Genomic DNA, 12,168 nt, shown 5'->3' with positions numbered 1-12,168 from the left:
TTTCTTATTTCGTAAATACTGTCCATCTACAGTTCTTGTGAGACCAAAATTCCAGCTATTTGCATGTGAACATTTCCTTCCTTCCTGGTCTATTTAGTCTCTCCACAATTCAGTTAAGTTTAAATGCCCACCTCACAATTCTATATGAGGTAAATTTCCACCTCTCTCTCTATCGGTATTAGGAACTGTTGAAGTTATGATCCAAGCAATATGGAGTGGGTAGCTTGTGTAATGTGTAAAAACAAACATTTTTTTGGTATTGGCCATTATAGCCACAAAAGCCATTTTTACTCTGTCAGCCATTTTGTGTAAATAAATATTTTAAGCATAGATATGGTGTGGTTCTTCATTATTCCCCTCAGCAAGCAAGGTAATATTGGCATTTATTGATCATTGCTGACTTTACCTAAAATAAACTGTTAGTGTTTTCTAAGGTAATCATGCCCACTGCAATAACATCTGTGGCACGCAATTATCTCCAGCAAAGACACCCAAAGTAATTCTTCCATGAACATGAGTGTAAGATATAGTCACACAAGTAGGTCTGATAACAGCTGGGAGTGGCTTAAAGCAAGTAAAGGTCTCCCTTTATGTACTTCCATTAACTTTGCTGTTGGGCCACTAGTAGAAACAAGACATTCCTTATCCTGATTGGAGATTGAATTTTCCCCTTTCATACACAGGCATGTGACACACTTGCTACTATCTCTTGCACATTCTTCACCTTATATATATGTAATGCCCCAAAGATGACAAAATAGCCAAACGTTGGATTTGTAGCATGTGTGTTTCTGTGGATGTGCATGAATATATGTACAACAGAAACAAGCTTCCCTAGTTTGGAAACCCCAAATAAGAGGCAACGTGAGTTCCTCTCTGAAGTTCCCCTTTGCTTGTAATTTGCTCATGTCAGTGCTGCCAACTTCCTCCAACCCTTTCTTCTTCCCTTCTCCCCTTTCAAGGGGAAAGCAGAAAGACTCGGAACAGTGGAGGGCATATCCTTAAGGCAGCTACCTTTTTAGGGGAATGGAGGCCCCAAGCATTCATTGACATTGCTAAATGTTTATATGATCCAGCTAAAATAAAGCACTTTTAATTCCCATTGATTTCACTGTGAGAGTGCCTTGTGCTTGTACTTAACTCTCCATTTGAAAACAGAAGGATTTATTGGGCTTAACTTTGATTGGAGTGTTCTGTTCCTTGGTATCTTTTTAAAAATAGCAACCTTTCACAACATTGGGAAACATAAGATTGGTTTGGGATCCATTGGATCCTTCTCTGTGCTAGGTGCTTCTTTGTCTGTCAAAGTAGACTAGAAGATCTTAAAATGCTTGTTGTTCTAAGCCTGTGGCCCTCCAGATCTCTCGGTTTTGGTTCTCTCAGGTTCTTAGTTTTCCAATGTTAAATTCAGTTCTCTACATTTCTGCAGCAATCTGAAATCTCTTTAAAAAAATGAAAATTTCCCACCATTTTAGAGCAAATTTCTCCAAATAAACCCATTTTTGTAGGCAGTTTTGACAGACACACATTTTTGTAATCCATTTCTTGTCATATAATGCCTTTTTGCATATTATTTTCACTCATATATTCATTTCCATGCACACTTTCCCCTAATATATGCTTTTTGTAAATGTTGTTTAGTTGGCGAACTGCATCACAAAATTCTAAAAAATGTGAATTTTGAAGGATGGCTGTGTTTCGGTTCTCCTGTTGTTTCGGAAAGTGCGAATTTGATCACTTCTGCTTGAAATGCAAACTGGATCAAAATTCTTGCCCATCCTGATTCCCATCATCCTTTACCATGGGCCATCTTGGCTAGGGATGATGGGGAGTTGGAGTCCAACAATATCTGGAGGGTCACAGGTTCCCTGTCCTTCTTCTAAACCTTAAAATGGATCAGCATTTTTACACATTCATCACTTGCTGTTTCACTGAAATTGACCTCAGCAGTTGTGTTTCGTATGTATTTTATTTTTTGTGGCTTTTTATACTGATTTTAATATTTTTGTCTGTGACCGTAATAAATGATTCATTCATTCATTCACTGAGATGGACCCCCAAAGTAAAAAAGTCAGCTTGGGCTAAATTTTGGCACGCCCAGCTGGTTATGTTACCAGAACAATCAGCATTGGAATTCTCTGAAATTCATTTAAGATACTTCCATCATAAATGAAAGATTTGGGAGGGGGGCTCAAAATTGCTGCTACAGTTATATTTGTAGCATTTGCGATTATGGAGTTTTGCAAAGTTTGAACAATAACTTGTACTCATTAATTTATGCAGCAATAACAATTTTGGCATGAGGTTAGCTGTGCAGGGCAATAAAACAGATGAGCAGGCAAAAATGTCTCTGGCTAAAAAGACAATAGGCCTCAGAGGACTTCATTGCAAAGCCCAAAACTAATAAGTATTTACACAGAGTGATTTTGATGAGGAAGTCTTTCACAAATCCTTTTGGAATGGAGAGAAAAAGGTTTGTGTGTGGATAAATGTGTGCGGCAAGATTCTGGGGAAATGGAGGCGTCTAATTTGGCTACATGTAAAATTTAATTGAAAGACAATAAATATTACTGTCAATGCAAAGAGAAAGGAACCTCATACAGAAGGAAAATCAGAGGAGAGAAGAAAAAAGGGAAATGGTCAACATCATACTCACTTAGATGCCTGAATTCCCATGAGATGGTTGGATTTAAATTTATTTATTTGTTTATATCCCGCCCGTTCTCCCAGTATAAGCACTGAATGAATGGGAAGAATCAGAAGCTCTGATGTGTCAGTCATACTGATTGTGTTGGCTAAAGCAGCAAGGAACACAGACTGGAAATAAATGGACACACTCGGTTCAGGTTCAGAATTAATGATAAACAACATCCCTCCTCTCCTCCTTCGGTGCAGCTGCGAGGAGGAAATGGAAGCTTTCATATCCCTTTTCAGTTAATCATACTTTAATGTTACATCCAAATGCTAAACTGTTAATCTTAACTATGGTTAGTTGAAACAAGCCAGCTTTACAACCCATCACTTGAGAATGGTTTGTTTAAACTGACTATAGCTACTAACCACAGTACAGAGTTTTGATGTAATGCCATGATGCAGCTTGTCTAAGGTGGAAGTGAACATTTCTGAACTCACACACACACACAAGCAGGCAAGAGGAGGAGAGGGGTACACACATTTACATGTGAATAAGTCACATGGAACTCAGTGGGGCTTACTTCTGAATAGTTAGAAGTAATTGTGCTGCCAGAGACAAAGCCTGAGAGCTGAAAAACAGGTGCCTGTTGGAGTAAGAGGCTGGAACTTGGCGACTTTCTGCAAGAGATTTTAAACTTCTCTTTTTAACTACTCTCGTGCAGGAATATTTCCATCTTTTCCCCGCAGATTGTGATATGTGTTGGAGGGGAAGACATATGTGAAAAAAGAGGGTTGTTTGAACTTTAGACAGAAGGAGAAGGCCGGGACAAAAGATTCTGTAGAAAAGAACTTGCCTCATTGCTTCAGATCCCTTTTTTGAGATCCTTATCTGAGGAGTTTTTCTCCTGGAGACCAGATGCTTCAGAGCAAACCTTGAAATGTGGCAATCTCAGGACTAGGGATGGGCAAATCTGGCAATTTAGGTTTCTCTCAGTGTCTCATTTCCCCAGTCTTTAAGTTCAGTTCTCCCCATTTTCACATCAGTTTGTGATTTTAAAAAAGTCCTCATAAAAATTCATCAGCATTTTAGTGCACAGTTTTGCAAAGCGATTTCTCCATTTTTATATAATGCATTTTGTATGCTATTTTCACCAATATATGCACTACGCTCGACGTCGAAGGCCCTTCTCCGGGTTCCAACCCATAAAGAGGCCCGGAGATCAACAACTAGATCTAGGGCCTTCTCGGTGGTGGCCACCGAACTATGGAATGCCCTCCCAGACGAGATACGCCTGGCGCCTTCTCTGTTATCTTTTCGGCACCAGGTAAAAACTTACCTTTTCGCCCAGGCTTTTTAAATTTTGTAAATTTTTAAATATTTTAATTTAACATTTTAAACTTAATATGATCTTAATTTAAATCTCAATGGCAATTTTATTAATGTTTTATAATTGTACTATATATTTTTTTTTCCACACTTGCTCATATTTTAATTGTGATTTTATTTGTTGTACACCGCCCTGAGAGCTTTCTGCTATAGGGCGGTCTAGAAATGTAATTAAATAAATAAATAAATAAATAAAAATTTTATGCACACTTTACCAGGTGTATGCATTTTTTTTACACATTATATAGCTGGAGAACTGCATAGCAAAATTGGGAGAAGTGCAAATTTCAAGAGATGGCAGAGTTTCAGGTCACATATTGTTTTGGAAAGAGCGAATTTGTTAAGTTTACTTTTAAATGTGAGCTGAATTGAATTTTTCTCCATCCCTCATCTCTCCATAACACAAAAACAACTAATTACGGAAAGTGGTTATTTGTCATCAGCTACGTGTTGCATTAATTACTGCCTTGACACCGCTGCCTGCAAATTTTATTTGTAAAATAAAAGATTTCCCCAAGTGCTGGCTGAATAGAACTGAAAATGATACTAGGCTGTGTTGGTGGTGGTGTTGCTGCTGCTGCTGTTAGTCGTCAAAGTCTTCTTGGAATTCAGGGGGTGGCTGTATCAGGAGTCTCTTCTTTAGGAGGCCTCTCAATGATCCTGTAACTAAACTAAACAAAGGTATGAACAAATGATAGAATGTGGTCAAATCTAGGATCTGTTGCATTCTTTGCTGGTCTGTGAGAGTGGCAACTTGTTTTCCACTGTTCCAACTTTCTTCTGCTCTACAGACAAATCCAACCAACACGCCACCACCAAGCATTCACTGGTATTATTCTCTGCAGCTCTGAAGGTTTTTCTCTAACTCTCCATAGCTAAGGACCCTGAGTCCATAGGGACGGGGGCAGGGACAGCTCCAGGAATGCTGGGGCCCTTGGGCATCAGCCTGCCCTGGGCCCCTCCGCTCCCCTTCCGTGATCCGTGGCACGAGCTGCACCATAGATCGCAAGACAAGAGCGTCTGAGCCATCCACCGCCGCCCACCACCATCCCCCCCACTACCACCCCCCCACTTCACCTACCTTTCTCTGCTGTTCTTTGCAGGTGTGTGCACTGCGCCCGCAGGGTTGCCATCAATCAAGATGGCAGCCAAGGTTTCTGTAAGGGACTGAAGCCTCTGCTGCCACCTTGGTTGATGGCACGCAGCGCATGCATTGCTACCATCAACCAAGATGGCAGCAGAGGCTTCAGTCCCTTACGGAAACCTCGGCTGCCATCTTGATTGATGGCAACCTTGCGTGCGCAATGCCGCAGCCACAAAGAACAGCAGAGAAAGGTAGGTGAGGCGGGGGGATGGTGGCGGGTGGTGGGTGGCAGTGGGTGGCTCGGAAGCTCTTGTCTTGCTATCTGCGGTGCGGCTTGTGCCACGGATCGCAGAAGGGGAGTGGAGGGCCCCTCAGGGCCCCCCCAGGGGCTCCTGTAGCTGCAGGGCCCTCAGGCTAGTGCCCAACCTGGCCACCCTTTGGAACCAATCCTGGACAGGGGAGAAACTGGATTCAGTTCACATTCAAAGGTGAACCTAACTAATTTGCACTTGGCGAAACAATATGCCAACCAAAACACAGCCACCTTTTGATATTTGCTCTTGTCCAAATTTTGCAATGCAGTCCTCCAACCAAGTCATGCATATATTTAGGTAAAGTGTATATACAAATGCATATATTTCTGAAAATAACATGCAAAGATAAAAATTATATTAGGGAAAATTGTTTTGCAAAAATGTGTATGTGAGGCAAAATTGCATACAAAGATGTGTACTAGGAAAAATTTGCAGTAAAATGCTGATGAATTTTCATGAAGACTTTTTTTTTATGCAAGCTGGTGTGGAAATGTGGACTATTGAACTTATGACTGGAAATTTCTCAGACAGAAACCAAAACTGACAGATTCCCCCATCCCTAGGGCAGACTAATTTATTCTCCTGTTGAAAAGAAGCCACTGGCCATCAGGGGAATTTACAAGCAGCAGATGAGGAAGTAATTCTATGTCTGGACTATTCCATTTCAGACTGCAAGTGACAGGCTCAATATTGGTAGATTCCACCATTTTTTAAAAAAAAGGCTGGAGCTTATTTCTTAGTTGTCTATATGTTTGCATTTTTTTTTGGTATGAAGAAGGATTCATCATGTGAACATTCACCTGCAGTCTGAAGCAGTACATTCCAGGCACATGTTCACATCCTTGTCTGCTGTTTATAAGCACTAATCCCAAATGTCTTTGTTATTATATGACAAAGACCCAATTCACTCTGGTCACTGGCCATGCTCATTTTAGGTTAGTTCTAGACATGAAAGGCTCCAGTTCCAGGTTAATGTAAACTAGGGATGGCGAGCATGTGCTCCCCTGTATGTTGTTAGATTCCAACTCCCATCAGCCCCAGAAAGCATGGTAAATAGTCAAAGTTAATGAGACTTGTGGTCCAACAACATCTGGTGAGCCATCCCTGATGTAGACCTTCTGTTTAGAGTCCTCTAGATTTTCCACTGAACTATATGTTTGTTTTGTGGTGGTGGTGGTGGGAAAACATGCCACATAAATGGCCAAACTGACTCGGCTTTTGGTGCAGTAACTCTGATTTACAGCAGGGAGATATGCAGTCTCTGCTAGTGGGCTTTTTCAGTTGTGGCCCCCACCCTGTGGAACTCCCTCCCAAATGATCTCCGCCATGCCCCTTCCATGATGAGTTTCCGCCAGGCCTTGAAGACCTGGCTCTTCAGGCAGGCTTTTGGTGTTGGCTAGATTTTATCTTCATTGTTTTTAGATTTTTAATGTCTATGTATTGTATGCCTATTTTGTACGTCGCCCAGAGTGGCTGGACAGCCAGCCACATGGGTGACTAATAAATATAATAAATAAATAAATAGTGCCCCGGAACTGGTAGCAAACTCTGACTGCTTACTTTCTACCAGAAGCCACAAAATGTTTAGCTCAGATATGAATTGTTTGGCATGGCCGCTCAGAACAAAAACTGCATTTGATCTTAACCCAAAGGCTATCTGATATGCCGTTTATCTGAGGATTATGTATTAAATGGTGTTTTGAAACTGGGAGATAGAAAAACCACTCACAGCAAAAAACAGGCTGTTTTCTAGAACCATAGCACAGTTGTGCCAATTAATGCAATAAACACATTTTAATTGGGAAAACATATCAGATTTTTGTACGATATAAACGATATGCAACCTCTAGAGAAGAAACAAGATTTTAAACTAAATGATTCATACTCATAATCCAAGTGCTCATTTTCTGCTTGTCACATAATTGGTATCACTGTAATTGTTTACTCTTTTATGAGGTAGCAGAAAGTAGAACATGCAAAAATGATTCATTCTATTTCTCTACTAAAAATATAGATAAGCAGTACAATTCAGCTAAGAAAGACTCACATGTGTAAACAGACTGAAGCACACATATCACTAGCTGGATCAGAACCACTGAAGTAAATTCACTAATAGGCAAAAAACCTTGTGGTGTAAGAATGTACCTATAGCCCACAGCTATTTCTATCAAACTTTAAAAAGCAGGGAAATTGTGCAGCTATAGTGAATGCACCAGGGGAGCAGGAGACCTGACCTCCTCTCTGACATATTGTACTGCCATAAAAATGTGTAAAAATGCAAACACCATTTGGGTTGGTCTTTCACAGTCCAATCCACTTCCTGTGTAGCTTGGAAGAATTTGGTAACATGTGCCTCTGAGCATATGGTGAGTGGTGGCAACACCTGCCATCTCCAAAGATAGAGAATTATATTTTTGTATGTTTGTTGGTGTTCTTCTTACTTTGCTTCTTTCCTGTCTTACTAATGTTTGTACAGAGAATCTAATCTAGAAAATTTTATTTTCCTCATTATTGATCCCAGAAATCTGTGTCAAATTTATTTTTATTAATTTCAAAGCCTTTTTATTGGTCAGTGTCATATGATGGTGAAGACAGCCTTTTGTGTTTCAAATTGGAGGTTATGTTCTATTTCTATTTTGGGTGCATTAACAGTTGAATCTGAAACTGTAGTTTGATGTAAAATCAGACTGATTCCAATATGTTGCTCCTTCAGCAATGACTCTAGCTGTTGGGAAAAAGAGGATGCATGTTTTCATCCTGCTATGTTTAAACCACTTCATTTAAGGCAAGGTGGGCACGGTCAATTAAAAACATAGAGCACACCTAGCATTTTGCTAGAATATATTTCACCTCCCACTGTTTTATCTTGTGCAAATTGACACACTCCTGAGGTCCACTGGAGACTATTCTGCAGAAGTCAGTGCCGTTATTATGTTTGGAGTTTTTTTAGTGTAAATTTTGCAAAGTGTTGCTGTACTTCACATATTCGCAGAAATAGAAACAAAAGAAAATGATTTCCTATCAGAAACTTCACTAAAATTGCAAAGGAAATCAGACATATTCAAAGTGACCATCTGAACTATATCAACTGTCTTCATAATGTTGCTTCCTCCCTGCTAAAACAAGATCAGCACAGCACATGTCTTCTTTCTATTCTTTGGGCTGATTGCAGGTGTTGCCACCACTCACCATATGCTCAGAGGCACATGTTACCAAATTCTTCCAAGCTACGCAGGAAGTGGATTGGACTGTGAAAGACCAACCCAAATTGTGTTTGCATTTTGACCAATTTGTAGGGCACTACAATATCTCAGAGAGGAGTTCAGGTCTCCTGCTCCCCTGGTGCATTCACTATAGCTGCCCAAGTTTGATAGAAATAGCTGTGAGCTATAGGTACATTCTTAAACCGCAAGGTTTTTTGCCTATTAGTGAATTTCCCTGCTTTTTAATCCAGGAGGTAAGAGTTGGGATCCTGTGCAAGTTAGCACCAGCAGTAACAGAAATAGTTCATCAGTGTATTTTAAATGTTATATTACCATCAAGAATGCCTTTACTTTAACAAGAGCGTCATAGCTTAGTGGCAGAGAACATGCTTTGCATGCAAAAGTCCCCACATTCAATACCCAACATCTCCAATTAGGGCTGGGAGAGATCCTTATCTGAAACCTTGTCAGTCAGTACTGAGCTAGATGGACCAATGGCCCGAATTGGTATAAAGCAGCTTCCTATGTTTCCTATACTCTACAGGGCACTATATCCACCCCTCTCTACTGCTGCACTATGAATATACTAACGATTAATTTATTTCCATTTGCTTTAGCAGGGTAATTTAGTAGTCTATGTAATTTTACATACATGGGGTGTGTGGGAAACTTAAAGAATGAAATTAAACCTGAGTTAGACACAGCATGAGGAACACAAAACCAAGAGACTGAACAAAACTGGACTACACTTCAGGGTTGTCATACACAACTCCCTCTCAGCCCCCTCCCAATATCTGTACAGCCACACTAGGCTACTTTGCAGGGCTGCTGTAACCTATGCTTTCTCCAGCACTATATCCACCCCTCCCCACTGCTGCACTATGAATATACTAATGTGTGTGTGTGTGTGTGTGTGTGTGTGTGTGTGAGAGAGAGAGAGAGAGAGAGAGAGAGATTTAACAACCAAGAGCTAAATTCAGGATTAAAGTGTTACAAACAAAAAGAGTCATACAATCTCAAAATAACTCATTTATAAACCCATTTGAGGATAGGGGTTGGCAGGGCAATTGAGCCAGCAGAAAGAGCAGGCTGCGGGAGACAGCAGGGGCAGGAACACACACACACCACCGTCATTCACCTCCATTCTGCTGCTGCCTTCTCCGTCATCCTTGCCCTCTGGCTTTCTCCCTCCACCATCCATTTTTTTTCTCTCTCTCTCTCCTGACCGTCTGGCTCTCCATTTCCTCCCTCGTGCTTCCTCACACAGAGCACGAGGGAAGAGCAACGCTGAGCAGAAGGCCAGTGTGAGCCACATGTCTGTTGCCCACCAATCACAGGAGCTTCCTCCAAGTACAGTAGGGCCGGGCTTTACAGTACTTCGCTTTACAGCGTTCCGCTAATGCAGCTGTTGTCAATTGCAGAAAGGCCCTGCTCTTACAGCGCTTGTTCCGCTTTTACGGCATTTTTTTGCCGTTGGGCGCCATTTTGGTCAATGTTAGTCAATGAGTTCCACTTTACAGCGGTTTTTGCTTTACAGCAGGGGTCCGGAACGTAACCCACTGTATGAGTGGGGCCCTTCTGTAACTGGAAGGGGAGGGGGGAGAGGGAGTGAAATGAAAGAACTCCTGGTTTCTACTGTGCCTGTGTGACGTTATCACCCACAGTAATGCATTTTTTAATCTATTACTTAAAAACAAACCATGCCGTTTTTTTACTTTAAACCTACTGAAGATGAAGCTGTGTGTTTGGGGCAAGCTCAGGGATCTGATTAGAGATACCTTACAGTCATCTCTGAGTTTTAATGAACGACAACAGATTATGAGAACTTCTCAAGTAAAAAGTCCAAACGGCTTCTTGTTTTTCTCTCTCCCATTTTTCACTTTAACCTGTGAATTCTCCTGGGGGTGGGGGTTGTGTATCACCAAGAAAACTTTCAGAGTTCTAGAGCAAGCGATTCTGAATCCAACAGTATAAGACTTGTTTTTGTTTTGAATTGGGACTATACAAAGCACCAGAAAGGTGTGTGTGTGGGTATTTTCATTTAACATGGTAGAACACAAAAAATCCCTGTTGGCTATAGTATACAGCCACTCTTGTGGCTGTATAATAAGAGGCATAGGTTACACAGCCAAGTGAGAATATAGTTCAGGGATAGGGAACCTGTGGCCCTCCAGAGGTAATTGGATTCCAGTTCCCCTTAGCTTCAGTCAGCATGGCCGATGGTCAGGGTTGATAGGGGCTGTCATCCAGTAACATCTGGAGGGCTACAGGTTCCCCATATCTGATGTGGTCTGTTGCCATTGCATTGCTTAAAATAGGATGTGCAGTCACCCACATTCTACTAGGCATGCATTGTCATCTTGCTTATGCATTGACCACAGCTGAATTAGAGCCAAAGTAATATCATATAAGAACATAGGAACTGCCTTGGATCACTGGGCCATCTAGCTCAGTACTGTCTACACTGATTGGCAGCAGCTCTCTGGGGTTCCAAGCAAGAGTCTCTCCTAGCACTACCTGGAAATATCAGGGACTGAACTTGGAATCTTCTGCATGCAAAGCAGATGCTTTATCACTGAGCTATGGCCCTTCCCTTAGACATAGGCAGAAAGGGATAGGGAGTGGGAATCATTTTACAGCTCAGTATTTTAACCAGTGAACTCAATTCTCTGAGCGCTGCTCCTTATATAGCCAAAATAGCACCACCCACACACAAGAGGGAAGTATCAGCAGGCTGAAGAGAACCCAAAGGTTCGCAGAAGAACAACAACAACAAAAAACACCTTGGGGTGGGGATTCAATGAGGCAACTGAAAAGTATCATGAAGGAAGAGGCCACACAGAGGATCTAAACAATAACAAGAACTTTACTAAAACTAATTATATACAGAGAACAAGGCCCACAGTATGGTGCCTCTTGTAAGGCAGGCCTGGAACTGAAACTACTACAGCCTGGGGCTGACTCAGCAGTTCCTGGTATGGCAAGCCTGGAGGACCAGTACACTACAGCAACCTTTCCCCAGAATATCCATTGAGGACTAAATATATTCAGTGTGCACAGAATGCTTACTGTCTGCTGGGAAGAAAACATTGGGGAAAAGATGGAGTAATTGAATGGATTTTCCTGGAAAAAGGCATGGTAGCTAGATGAAACACAGAAGCACTCCACCATGATACTCACTCCACTCTATGGATTGCTTGTATGTGTGTGTAGGTACTTTCCAGCTCTTTGCTCTCTAACAGGAAATCTTGTCGAATCCTTGTTAAGAGGATCTTGAACTTTTTCAGGAAAGAAAAAGCAATGCAGGCTGTGGGGATTAATTTCCAAGCCAACGAGTCTCTTATTTTGCCCTAGTTTGAGAAGATAAAGAGTACCACTTCAGATGTCCAAAGCACACTCTCCCAACATTTTGAGTGAGGAACTGAATTCCTACATTCTCCAATGAATTAATTTGATGGTGACTTACAGCTGATCTTGAAATACTTGAATAAAACAAGGGAACAGGCCCAGGTCATTGTTATGATGAGATGCAGAGTGAGTAGTGTT

The sequence above is a fragment of the Rhineura floridana genome, chromosome 2, assembly GCF_030035675.1.
Source record: "Rhineura floridana isolate rRhiFlo1 chromosome 2, rRhiFlo1.hap2, whole genome shotgun sequence".
NCBI lineage: Eukaryota > Metazoa > Chordata > Lepidosauria > Squamata > Rhineuridae > Rhineura > Rhineura floridana.
Note: the sequence above shows the minus strand (reverse complement) of the source record.